Source organism: Chionomys nivalis, chromosome 15 (genome assembly GCF_950005125.1).
Source record: "Chionomys nivalis chromosome 15, mChiNiv1.1, whole genome shotgun sequence".
NCBI lineage: Eukaryota > Metazoa > Chordata > Mammalia > Rodentia > Cricetidae > Chionomys > Chionomys nivalis.
In genome coordinates, this window is record NC_080100.1 from 55,467,043 (window position 1) to 55,481,518 (window position 14,476).

The window sequence follows — 14,476 nt, forward strand, 5'->3', positions numbered from 1 at the left end:
TGAATGAGAAAGCACTTGTAGAACAGAAGATGCTGAACTGCTGCCTTTGAACACTGAAAGAGGTGGCTTGAGAAAAGCAATGCAAGAATTGGAACCCTAAGCAATGGAAAAGCCAAGGAAACTGATTATCCCCGAAAACCAGTGGTTAAAGCGTAATCCTGTCAACACCTTGATAACTTTCAGAACTAAATGGGAGCATTTTCTTTTTATGGAATCCTCAACTTTGTGGTCATTTATCCATAGCAATCTAATAGACATTAGGAATTAAGTTCCCATAGTCATGGAGAAGACTGGACTAGGTTCTCATTGTTAGAGAAGTAATTCATTTAGTTCTGCCAATAGAACATGAGAAGCTGTGGTCTAAGCTAGGAAGTCCCTCTGCATGACAGCCTGAGAATCTGTGAATGGGCGTATAGTCTGTCCACCATCTCTCCACAGCTGCTTCTTAACAAACAGCACGTATTATCATTATTGCAAAGAGAACATAGTAATAGCACAAACACTCATAGAGGAGTGGGATCGAATGGGCTGGGCTGGGCTGGAATGGAATGGAAAGGAATGGATAACCCAGAAAAACAAACAAAAACCTAACATACTAAAGATACTAAAGAAAAGTATCTTCAAATTCTCCAGTCAATAAATAAGCTATTGATGTGAGACTGGGAAATTCACGGGGAGGTCGGAGTGGAAGCAGGGGTGAATTGGTGCAACAGAAGAAATCATGGCTGCCAAAGTGTTTGAGTCCATTGGAAAGTTCAGCCTGACATTAGCAGTTGCAGGGGGCGCGGTGAACTCAGCCTTATAATGTGGATGCTGGGCACAGAACTGTCATATTTGACCGACTCCATGGATTACAGGACATTGTGGTAAAGGAAGGAACTCGTTTTCTCATCCCATGGGTATAGAAGCCAATTACCTTTGACTGCCACTGGCAACCCCAGAATGTACCAGCTATCACTGGTAGCAAAGATTTGCAAAATGTCAGCATCACACTACGTACCCTCTTCCAGTTGTTTGCCAGCTAGCTTCCTCGTATTTACACTGGCATCGATGGGTGAGGACTACGATGAGCAGGTGCTGCCATCCATCAGAACAGAGAAGCTAAAGTGGCTAGTGACTCACTTGGAAATGATCACCCAGCGAGAGCTGGTCTTCAGGCAGGGGAGCGATGACCTCACAGAGAGAGGAGCAACGTTTGCACTCATCCTGGATGATGTGTCCCTGACACATCTGACCTTCAGGAAGGAGTTCACAGAAGCAGTGGAAGCCAAGCAGGTGACCGAGCAGGAAGCGGAGGGGGCCAGATTTGTGGTGGATAGGCTGAGCAGCAGAAGAAGGCAGTCATTGTCTGTGCTAAGAATGACTCCAGCTCACTGGCCACCACAGGTGATGGCCCTACTCCACAGCCTGAGGACATTGCTTACACACTCTCCCACTCTCAGAACATCACCTACCTGCCAACAGGGCAGTCGGTGCTCCTCCAGCCTCCCCACTGAGGCCTCCCCTGCTTGCACCTTCTCAGGCCAACCAGGCCATGGCCTCAATCATTCTGAATACACTTTCTTTCTGCTCCACCCCAGAAATCATGGTGAAATTTCACGATTGGCTTAACATGAAAGAAATAAGCAAAATCACTTGAGAGCTCTAAAAATTAATTAATTAATTAATGACCTATTGAAGTACAGGGTCAGTATTTAAAGCAAGTAGCACAAATGACTAATAACTGTTTGAAAAAGTATTCAGTACTTTCAGTCATCAGAAAAAAATGCAAATTAATTGTTCTGGGACTCCATCTCACCCCAGCCAGAATGGCTAACATCAAGAAGACAGCAATTATTAGCAAGTATATGGGAAAAGAGAAATACTTTTTAAATGATGGTAGGAATTAAACTGTGCAGCTGCAGTGAAAATTTGTACAAACTTCTTTAAAATCTCCAAACAGGGCCTGGATAGATGGCTCAGCAGTTCAGAGCACTGACAGCCCTTTCTGAGACCCTGGATTCCATTCCCAGCACCCACATAACAGCACAGCGCACAGCTGTCTAGAAATCCAATTTCAGATCAGGCATGACCTTCTTGTCTCTATGGGCCCTGAATATATATCATGGACAATCATGCATGCAGGCAAAATACACATTCACATGAAATAAAAAAAAAAGAAACTTAAGAATACTAAAGATACAGCTACCTCATGTCCCAGCTCTAACACTTCTGCATATTATACCCAAAGATATATATGTCCACGTCCATCTGCAAACATACTTTATACATATTGTTACTGCTGCTCTGAAAGGAGTAAGTGGGACCTGCAGAGCTGCCTGCAAGGAGACCAGGTTGATGTCATACGAGTGGCTCTTACTCTCATGTTTAGAAGCCCACAATACAGGAAGTACTAAATGAGAAGTAAAAGTTGCCCCTCACTGAACCTCTCCTCTGAATCTCTATCTAAATGTTTCTAGTAAACTTGCTTCTATAATCTTTATTAAAGTGTTTTTTCCAATTGAAGTCTATGTGTTACTGTGTACAAATGAGGTCAGGGACTACTCGTAGTGCTGACCCTATTCCTGAGAAACTTTAATACACTAAACATTTAACTTTTCATGACAACAAAATACCTTGTCTAGATTTCCCACAATGCAGGACATTGGTATTTCTTCCCATTTTTCTAATTGCTCCCATGTACCCTACATAGCACTCAGAACTTACCTCAGATTCTTTTTCCCCTTGCTCACTCTGCATACCAACAACTATCTGCAGTGTGTTCTTTCTCCTGATCACCTGTGGATGCTTTTCTGCAGCATCCTTTGCCTAGACTGCTCCTCTGGCACACTAGCCATCCCCTTCTCAGTCCCCACTTCTTGCCCTCCATGAAATCTCCTTACACTATACAAATATTGTAACATATCCCATCCCAAAGACTAGGTTTCATGCCTTTAAGTTTTTCTTCTCTGACCATACCAGTTTCTAAAATGTTATGTTCTAATTCATGTGATGTACCTTTCCCATAATATGTTATATAACAACAACAATTTGTACGAACAATTTGTTACTGATACCTGAGGAAAGAATTTCTAGACACATTATGCTCAACTAAGATTGTGTTACTTAATCATTATTCTTCCACATACATCCCTTTTTATTCTCAAATATTGTAGTTTTTCCTTTAGCAAATGTCAGCTTAATATATAGTTCTTTAACTATCACAATCTTAGTATATGGCATAAACCACTTTTAAAAATTGTGCTACTCAAATGAATAAGGATCCTAACTCTAGAAATAGACACAGATGATATGGTATCTTCTTAAATAACTTTGAGTTCATCACAGTTTAGTGAAAGAAGGTTACTTATTACATAAGAAAATATTGCAATCTTGTATGAAATTGTTGTGTGTTGTAGATTGTCTATATTCAGATTAAAAAGAAGCAGTGATGACTACTTAAATTTCAGTGTAAATGGTGTGGGTGATGTGGATTATAATGGGCACTGGCCGTGCCTGTAGTTCACTGATAGTAGTTTCACTTCATTTTTCACAATTACAAAATTTACCACAAATTTCATCAGAAATTTTGTAATTAACACAAAAAGCACATCACAAAAGTTCCTGCTCAAGCTGAGTATGTGTCTCAGTGGTAGCGCTGCAAGGCCTTGGTTTAACACCCAGTACTGCAAAGCAAAGATCAATGAGGAAAAGTGATCTGTAAAACTCTGGGGCCAGGAAGATAACCCAGTGGCTTAAGGCACTTGCTGCCAAACGCTGACAAAAGAATTGCAATTCCTAGAACCCATTTAAAGGCCAAGGATGAGAGCTGACGTCACAAAGTTGTCTGATGGCTTCACACGTGCCCCATGGTATACATATGCCCAATACACATCACATATAATTTAAACATACATATCACATATCTTTCGCACACATGATTAAAGCCCCTAATCAGTGTTTCAGTGTCGCAATTTTCTTGTTGAAGTATGAGCGGCGGGGCTGCGTCCCCGGCACCCGGCCGCCCGCATGGCTAGCTTATGCCCCGAAATAATTACACGGAAACTGTATTTTTTTAATCACTGCCTGGCCCATTAGTTCCAGCCTTTTATTGGCTAGCTCTTACATATTGATCTAACCCATTTTTAATATTCTGTGTAGCTCCACGAGCTGGCTTACCAGGGAAGATCTTAACCTGCGTCTGTCTGGAGTGGGAGAATCATGGCGACTCCTGACTCGGCTTCTTTCTCCCAGCATTCTGTTTTGTTTACTCCACCCACCTAAGGGCTGGCCTATAAATGGGCCAAGGCAGTTTCTTTATTAAATGAAAGTAACTCTCCATCATTTCCCCTTTTTTTGTTTAAACAAAAAAGAAAGGCTTTAACTTTAACATAGTAAAATTACATATAACAAAACGGTTATCAAGCAAGAATTACAGTTACAATATTTATATCTATTTTATCTTTTATCATAACTAAGGAAAACTATAACTAACCATTTTTCAACTCCATCAAAGACTCCAGAAGGATATAATATAACCTAAGCAAACAAGAGATCCAAAACTCTAGAAATGACAGAGACATCTCACTGCCTGGACAGTCACCCAAAGTTCCTCTGTACCGTTGGGGCATCCATCTTCAGCCTACAGGCCCATAGTTTTTAGCAGACATTTTCATGAAGCAGGAAATTTCAAAGACAGTTCAGTCACTTTTTGTTGTGTCCTGCAGAATGTCTCGCAGACTCTTTCATGAGTCAGGAACCCCGAAAGATCATCTCACCTTTAGGCAAGTTTAGCAGTCCTCTCTCTGCGGGTTCTTTGTATCCAGTTTATGCATCAGTCCATGTAAGAGCAGTTTCTTGTCCAAATGGCTATCAAACTCCTTAAGGAGCCTCTTTGATGCCCATCTTCTTCTTGAAGTAGATTGGTGCTGCCAGGAGCAGAGTGCCTCATTGTCATGAAAAGCCCTAAGTTATTAAAACATTTAAATGTCATATTCTGCAGTCTTTGAAAGATATGAAGAATGCCTATCTAGCTGAAATATATCTATGCACGTCTAGAAAATCTAACTAACATGACTAAAAGCTTGACAATTATCGATGATTATCCATTAACAACCTATATACATTACATTTTTTAATGAACTATACAATCACAATACCTTAATCAAGATTAGAAATATGCATATACATATAACAAAATTGACCTTCAAATCCACACCAAAGCAAATTATTCATATCTATATCATATCCCCCTTTAAATGTAAAAGAACACTTATAAACCATATTTGGGAACATGGGCGCAGGCACACAGCAGTCCACATTGCCATCAAGCAAGCCGTAGCACTTTACTCAAAATGCTCCATTTAAAAGCTCTGTCTCCCGCAGGAGCCAGACAGAGATTGTGATGGCGGCACAGCCCAGAAAGCCGGCATTTTAAAACAGCCAGTTTTTTTCCTGCTGCTGAGTCAGGACAATTTTTTTGCGGCACGCAACCCAGAAACAGCAAAAAGCTGTCTTAAATTCTCTCTCTCTCCTTTTCAAGCCCTCTCAGGTTTGACGTGGAGTTCATTATCACGCTGGGCGCCACTCTGTTGAAGTATGAGCGGCGGGGCTGCGTCCCCGGCACCCGGCCGCCCGCATGGCTAGCTTATGCCCCGAAATAATTACACGGAAACTGTATTTTTTTAATCACTGCCTGGCCCATTAGTTCCAGCCTTTTATTGGCTAGCTCTTACATATTGATCTAACCCATTTTTAATATTCTGTGTAGCTCCACGAGCTGGCTTACCAGGGAAGATCTTAACCTGCGTCTGTCTGGAGTGGGAGAATCATGGCGACTCCTGACTCGGCTTCTTTCTCCCAACATTCTGTTCTGTCTACTCCACCCACCTAAGGGCTGGCCTATAAATGGGCCAAGGCAGTTTCTTTATTAAATGAAAGTAACTCTCCATCATTTTCTGATAAATACTATAAGCCCATAATTTTCTATGAATTTGCCTCTGTAAACATCAGTTTTATTTTATGTACCTCAGGGAAATACACTTGAATACACTTGTTTGATATGTAAATGGCACTTATCCTATACTAAATTATCTAAGGAATGAAGGTCCAGCTTGGAAAGGAAACCTCTACTTCACCTTGAATAGACTGATTTGCTGTATGTGACAGAGACTTTGAAGCTCTGGACAAATTATGAATTTTGAGATTTTCCTAGAATTATGTTGGAATCTCAGTGTGGGCCAACTGCAATGACATGTACTGATATTTTGTCTATGTTTTAACAACTAAAGCTTGCCCAGCCATCCCAGAGTTAAACCACTCGAGGCTAGGGAGTAGTGGCACACACCTTTAATTGCTTAATCACGGGACTGGAGAGACAGAAGCAGAGGGACGTCTGTTAGTTCAAGGCCACTCTGGACTACATAATATTGAGTCTGTTAAAGAAAAGAAATAGAACTCACACAAAGATATTTCCAACACTTGGGAGTCACACATCTTTAATTCTAGCACTAGAGAGGTGGAGACAGGAATTATATGACTGGATAGGAAGAGGAATATAGGGCGGGAGGAGGCAGGTGCTCAGTGCAGTCTGAGGTTTGGTGGAGACAAGAGGTAGCAGGCAGTCTGAGATGCAGTCTAAGGAAGCAGTCTGAGGACAGGATCGCCCTTTTGATCTGAGCGTTAGAAGTAAAATGTCTCTCTAGCGGCTGACTGCACTGCTTCTCTGATCTCTCAGCTTTCACCCCCTATTATCTGACTCTGGGTTTTTATTAAGAATAATTATAATTTGCTGCAGTGACATGTGTCCCTATGGTAGGAAAGGAGAAAGATAATAATACTAATACAAAGGCAGGGAATAAAATGTCAGTGTGACTCAGTGAACAGTGTGCAGTGGTGAGGCTCCAAGGCAAGGGATGCCACAACCCCAGAGCCCAAAGCTAGAGGAACACGTTGTCTCCTCCTAGACACAGAGCAAGGCCTCTTCGTCTGACAGCTTCATTTTGTTCAAGAAGAGGAATTTTAGGTTGCTGAAACAGAACTATGAGAGAGAAAACACGTGTTGTTTTAAACCACTGAATTTGTGCTAGTTTTCTACAATATTCATAAAAATCAGATAGAATGACTTTAATGACAGACACAGATACAAATACTAACAGTTTTAGTGAGGTGAATGTGTGATTGAGACATGGGAAAGAAGAACAGAGGACAGGAGTATGCCCTTAACTCTGATAGTGTGCGTTCTATGAAGCTACTTGGAAAATCTAAACTGATCTCATAGCAGAAGTAAGGGTTTCCTAAGCAAGCAAGAGAAATCGCAAAATTAGAAATGAATCTGGTTAGTTTTGTACTACAAAAAATTTCCATGTTTATTCTAAGAATAAGATTAAGACTTAAACAATATTCATTGATTTTTTTTAAACTTTAGTGATATTCATCAGTAACTGTTTGAATAGTGACATCACATATGGTAAAAGAAAGGGCCATCATTTCACATCATTGACAATTGCCTAGGATGTTAGAGGATCTGGTTCACTGGAGAGATGGCTCAGGGGTTAAGAGCAATGCCTGTTCTTTCAGAGGTCCTGAGTTCAATTCCCAGCAACGACATGGTGACTCACAGCTGTCTATAGTGAGAAGCTGGTTCCCGGAAATGTCACATGAGCCTCTTGAAGGCACCAAATTTTAACCATTTGAAGTAATTAAGACACTTTTCTGTCTATGGACATCACCAAACCCTGAAATCCTAATAAAATTTTGGATATGGTGTTAATAAAAATATTTCTCATTTCTCCTTTTGTTTACTGAGAATTTTGACCTGGTAAGTTTTCATGAAGTGAAAAGTAGGAAGAAGTCACTTCCCTGTGTTCTTTTTTCAAAGTGGTAGCAAAGATAGCTAGAAGAGTCTGATGCACTGCACCTCAGTTTGTGATGCCTACCACACTCAAGTGAGATGTGAAATATGTGTGCCTGGAATGAGAGGATAGGTGAGAAAAGCTATAAAGAAAAGTGAGGATGGACTGTGATGGGACGTCTTTAATGATTTGACTGGGAAACAAAGAGGAGAAGACAAACAAATTATATAAAGGACAGTTAGCTTTCATCCGGTGATAACGAAGGAGGTATAAAGGCAGCTGTTGATTTCCTCTTTGTACCAAGAGCCAAGAAAAGAGTTAGCCAGTTAGTAAATCTGCAAAGCTCATTCCCACATCATAGCATTAGACATTATCCAACTCTTCAGTTCTGAAGGGAAGGAAGCCAAATACTTCCTAGTATTTCCCAAACTACTAGAAAATAAACATTAAAAGTGATGTTTTATCCATATGTACCAGGTGTCCTGTGGACGCCCAACATTCGCTCTCTTTCTAAAAATGTCTGACTCACCTGAGAGCCTTGGGGCACACATGTCCATCCCAAGCCTCCCTGGCTGGCAGCCCAAACATTTAGTAAATTAAGCTGTGTCTACATCCCAGTTACACACGGGTTTGCAAGCTCAGCCCATCAGGGAGGCCTCCCTTCATGTTTTATTCTGGCAGAGGGCTTTCAGGGATAATTGCTTCCATCACAGGCTAAATAAGTTGGCTATTAATGCAAATGAACACAGAACTGCAAAGGAGATTATAATTTATGGAGACAGATGACAATTTCCTGTTGGCTTCTTTGTTTGCATGCTTGCTTTTATGAACTGTCTAAAAGAACTCTCTTATTGATAAAACTCTTTAAATAGTTTATTTATATGCAGAGTAATATTGCTAGTGTATAGTAAGAGTTTCCCCTCTTATTTCCCTCTGAGCATCCTCCCCCTTTCCCCCTAGTATATATCACTTGGGATTTCTAAAAAAAGGAAAAAAAAATAAGGAGGAGGATAATGGTCTCACACAGTGTTCTCACATACTCCCCTGTAGGAAAAACATATGTGCTAACATTTGCTTGTAAAAGATGTACTTTAAATATTTTACAATATCTACTACTCAGATAAGAATCCTATCAATTCTAAAATATAAATTCCTGGGATACTCACTTGTAGGAAGAAAATATATGCTTATAGAAAGTTGCATTTAAATATTTTCAAAATCTTTACTTCTCATTGTAAAATAAGATTACTATAACTATTCTAATATACATTTAAACTTTCAATTTCAAAGTTATGTGTTCAAGTATTTTGTTAATTTTGACTTAAACAGATGTACACATTTCTATTAGTTTTCCAAGTTCTTTGGTAAGATATACCGTAGGCTATTTAAATTTTTAATGTGTTAACTTGACTCTATCTTAATCCAACCCATACCACCCTAAGCCCAGAAACTTGAACCATTCTTAAACTATTAATCTGCAAATCTCCACTAGATAAAAATTTATTTCAAACCCCACCATTCAGGCTATAACAAAATGAATGTACGTTAAAAATACCACCTTAATCAGCTAATAAACCAGTGTCAAATTTACAGAAGTAACAGCTGCACTCATTTAGTGTTTGTTTCTTTGGAGAGGTTGGAGGTTTAGGTCACTGGTAAAGTGCTTACCTAACAAGTGCAAAACACTGGGTTTGCTCTTAAATAAAAATCTTCAGTAAAGAGACGGGAAACATAAAATGCATACATCAATATCTTTCTTTGTACATACGATGAAATTGACTTTTGCAATAATCATAAATGTTAGTATCTGGGAGGTGAAACGTAGAGTTCTTATTTGTAAGGGCAAATATGCCCTTGAGTTCCATGTGTTGATGCCAATGGACTACTCTTGTGAGTGCCTTTGTTTCTTCCGAGGATGGACTGGGAATTAAGGTCATGCCGCCTTCATTTTGGATACTCATCTTAGGGATGTAGGATATATAGATTTTTAATTTTTTAATTCATTATTATTATTATTTAGTTTTTCAAGACAGGGTTTCTCTGTAGCTTTGCCGCTTGTCCTAGAACTAGCTCTTGTAGACCAGGCTGACATCAGACTCACAGAGATCCACCTGCCTCCGCCTCCTGAGTACTGAGATTAAAGGCGTGCACCACTACCGCCCCACTGAATATGTTGATTTTTGCAGACAAGTCTTACTCTGTAACCCAGGCTTAATGGAATTTACTGTGTAATTTATGCCTATCTCAGACTCACTGCAATCCTACTATCTCCAGCTCTCAAGTGCTAAGATTAAAAGATTTTTACAGTCCTTGCTCTCGCCAGGATATGATATTTTTTGTTACCATCTCAGTTTAAAAAATAAAATCTAGCCGGGCGATGGTGATGCACGCCTTTAATCCCAGCACTCGGGAGGCAGAGGCAGGCGGATCTCCGTGAGTTTGAGGCCAGCCTGGTCTACAAGAGCTAGTTCCAGGACAGGAACCAAAAAAGCTACGGAGAAACCCTGTCTCGAAAATCAAAATAAAATAAAATAAAATCTGTTCCATAGAAGCAGCATAAAAATAATTTACAGATAGAATTATTAAAGATGCGTAAGATTGATGGCCATTGCAGCTAATCTTGTATTAGCTGCTTTCCTAAGTTTTGTGGGGATGTTTCAAGTGATTTTTTTTAAGAAGATACTGGTCAAATAATATAGGTAAGTGCCACCTTCTTTAGCTTGTTGATATTTCCTATTCTTTCTGCTGTAGCCTGCAGTCAGCATCTCCCTCATGCAGTGAATCTGAACTGTGGTTTTAGCAGCTGTGGCCTTGCTTGCTGTCAGCTTGATTCTCTTATCCCTGTAAGCTTTCCCTGTAAGCTGTTCTCTGAAGCTTCCATTTTATATAGTCTCTATATTAGATTTGCCTTCTTTTCTGAGATCTTTCTAACAAGCCATTTCACATGGAATAGTCTTTGTAGGAAAGTCCACTCGTGATCTGTATATTGTATTGGTGTCACAATTTCCACTCATTTTGAACTGCAATATAATGCTCTTCGTGATGTTTTGCTTTGGCAGGTGTAATTTGTGACTGTAGAGCATAACCTTTTATTTCTCCAGGGTTGCATTTCTTTTGGTGTTGGCGCAACTAGTTCCTGCTTTCTTGTAAGCAGCTTTTAATCTGATTCTTAAACAGTGTACAAAAGTAACGGAAAACCTAAAAATGCCCATTGAGTATCCCTGATAATTTGACAGTAATAACAGCCCTTTCCCTTTTTAAATTGCTTTTCTCCATTTCCAGAGAGTTGATAAGGAACCCCTGCTGCTGTTTCATGGGCATGCACTGCACAATTAACAAAACACCATTTTTTAAGTCTGCAGATTCTTAAAATCATTGGTGACATAAATCTGCATATTAATCAGGACTAAGCTCATTATGGGTACCAAATTGTTTGAAAATGCTCTTGTTTGCTTTGTTTATCCATGGTATAATTAGTATAAAGTAAAGCCTGTGCCCCTAGGTATGCAGTTTCATGAGCTGTGGCACGTAACAGTGAGAGAGAGGACTTTAATTATTTATTATTTATTTATTAAAAATTTCCACCTCCTCCAATCCTCCCATTTCCCTCCCCTCTCCTCACTCCCCCTCCCTCTCCCTCTCCAGTCCTAAGAGAAGTCTGGGTGCCCTGCTCTGTGGGAAGTCCAAGGCCCTCCCCCCTCCATCCAGGTCTAGGAAGATGAGCATCCAAACAGACTAGGCTCCCAAAAAGCCAGTACATGCAGTAGAATCAAAACCCGATGTCATTATCATTGGCTTCTCGGTCAGCCCTCATTGTCAGCCGCATTCAGAGAGTCTGGTTTGATCACATGCTCGTTCAGTCCCAGTCCAGCGGGCCTTGGTGAGCTCCCATTAGATCAGTCCCACTGTCTCTGTGGGTGGATGCACCTCTCGCGGTACTGACTTCCTTGCTCATGTTCTCCCCCCTTCTGCTCTTCATCTGTGCCTTGGGAGCTCAGTTCAGTGCGCCAATGTGGGTCTCTGTCTCTATCTCCATCCATCTCCAGATGAGGGTTCTATGGTGACATGCAGGCTATTCATCGGCGTGGCGATGGGAGAAGGCCAGCTCAGGCGCCCCGAGAGAGGACTTTCCGTCACCACAGACATCTTCCACACGCTCCTTTGTAGTCAGTCAGTCCTGCCCCATCCCCAGCACTGGCAACCACTGGCCTGACTTCTGTCACCATACATCTGCCTTTTCTAGAATGTTAAATAAAATTATAAATATGTAGTCCTTTTTAGTATGCCTTCTTTTATGTAGAACAATCCCTTTGGAATCATTCTGTGGGGAATTGTATCAGCATTTCATTGCCCTTTGTAACAAGAACTCCGAGTGAATATGTCATATTCGTATATGCATTAAATTGTGCATTTAACCAATAAAGTCACTATTATTACAAATTTCTCACTGTGTGCCAGGTACTGTTGTAAATGCTTTAAGTTATTTAAATGGACAAATGCTGTAAATCACAGCATGACATTTGACACTAGCGTTACACTTTTAAGACTGAATGCTGTCTCCTCTACTTACCATTTTATGGACTTGAGGAAACAGTGTTTCTTCTGCATTCTAGCACTGTGATGCGATGCTATCAGGATACTTCCTAGTGCTGGTGAAAAGTTGAAGTTAGTTAATACCTGAGGTAAGCAGAGCATGATCTGCCCCATGGTGCTTAGTAGGTATCAGTTGTGGTTCACTCTGAACTTAGGGGAAACTTTATAAAGTTCAGTTTTGGTATCCTCAATTTAAATATGAGGCAGGCAGATACAAGTTCTTATTTTTTTTTTGGTTATGTTATCAATAAATGACAATAAATAACAGATCCAAGATGTTAGTACAACTTTTTCTAATTTGAAACTTCATTCTTTTCTATGAATCTTAGAAAATTAAAAGTGCTAGATCTAGGCTGGAGAAATTTTTCAGCAGTAAAGAGTATATGCTCTTATTGGAAAGGATCAGAGTTCAGATCCCAGCATCCAAAAGGTCCCAGCATTCAAAACTGCCTATAACTAACTCCAGCTTGAAAGGACCCAGTATTCTCTTCATGCCTCTGAGGTCACCTGCACTCGTACACACACACTCGTACACACACACACACACACACACACACACACACACTACAACAGATTAAAGTTAAGTACTTTTAAGGTGCCTCTGTCAAAATGAACATTCTACTAAGGTCTAATTTCTACACAATTTATGATAACCACCTAAGTTTTTAAACAAAATAAAACATAAGATTGCAGAAAGTGTACAAGTTAAAGCCAAAATAGGTGCTTTGATCTGAACAATGAATTGTCAAATAGGGCGTCTTAAAGATGTTGATCGGCACACGAGAGGGAGACTACATCAGACCCCCAAGTACCCTAGCAGACACCCATTGATCTCACTAGAAATAAACATAAATGTCTATAGAGGAAATCCACAGGTTCCCCAAGTAATAAATTATCTCAATATTGTTACACTTTTCCACAAAATTAAATGTGTAAACATTGCCAACTGATTCTATAAAACTAGCATAACACTAATTGCAGAAACAGATAAAAGTTTGGGAGGGAAAGCTTACACACAGAAAATCCCAACCCACTATCATTCGAGAACAAAGTGGAAAATTTTCAAATGATAAAATCAAGCTTCATCTAGCAACTCATTTTTAAAGCACTAAACGTGAGGGGAAGAGGGAACTGGAAGGATGGTAGGTCGAAGGATACAAAGTTTCCTCATGAATGAGGCCTAGGAGTTTTATGGACAATAACATGGTTAGTTAACATTATACGGTGTCTAGATGGGGTTGAGATTAGTGATCTCACCACAAAAAAGCAACTCTTTGAGTCTTAGGTATGTTGATTGGTATAATTATGGTATTTATTTCGATATCAAAACATAAATTTATGTACCCTAAATATATATAATTTTCCTTGTCACCTAAACTCAGTAAAGCTGATAAATGCACCAAAGGTCAGCTGATTTCAGCAGGGGAAAAGCAATTATAAGAGAAGAAAAAAGCCTACATGATGTAATAAACTAATATGTGAAAGTTTTTTATAGTTCATCATTTGTACATAAAATTTTTCTTTTTAAGTTCAGATTCAAACAACTTTCTTATATGCCCCAGAAAGAACCAAACAAAATAGAAACTTGTTTATATATAATGACAATCGGTTACTCTTTCAGCATTATATTAGAAATTCTAGATAGTACATGTAGAACACAAAGAAATAAAGCATGTAAGTCTGATTAAGAGAACAATTTTAGCCGGGCGATGGTGGCGCACGCCTTTAATCCCAGCACTCGGGAGGCAGAGGCAGGCGAATCTCTGTGAGTTCGAGACTAGCCTGGTCTACAAGAGCTAGTTCCAGGACAGGCTCCAAAACCACAGAGAAACCCTGTCTCGAAAAACCAAAAAAAAAAAAAAAAAAAAAAAAAAGAACAATTTTAACGTTCATGGCTCATATAATACTTTTATAGGAAATCTGAAAAAAATCTATGACATTGAATTAATAAAAACATCTTAACGCTGTAGCCACGGGCCACAGCTTAGCAACAGCAACAGCTACATCCTGGTCCCAGCTGCTGCTGAGTACTGTGTCTGGGTTTATGGGCC

At 39.8% G+C, this 14,476-nt stretch overlaps 1 protein-coding gene and 1 pseudogene across 2 annotated transcripts in view; both read left to right on the forward strand.

The window, feature by feature from the left end:
* Positions 1-14,476, forward strand: part of Xrcc4 (X-ray repair cross complementing 4) — a 198,199-nt gene that overhangs the window by 165,571 nt on the left and 18,152 nt on the right. The gene's annotated exons all lie outside the window — the stretch shown is intronic.
* Positions 722-1,496, forward strand: LOC130887658 (prohibitin 1-like; annotated as a pseudogene).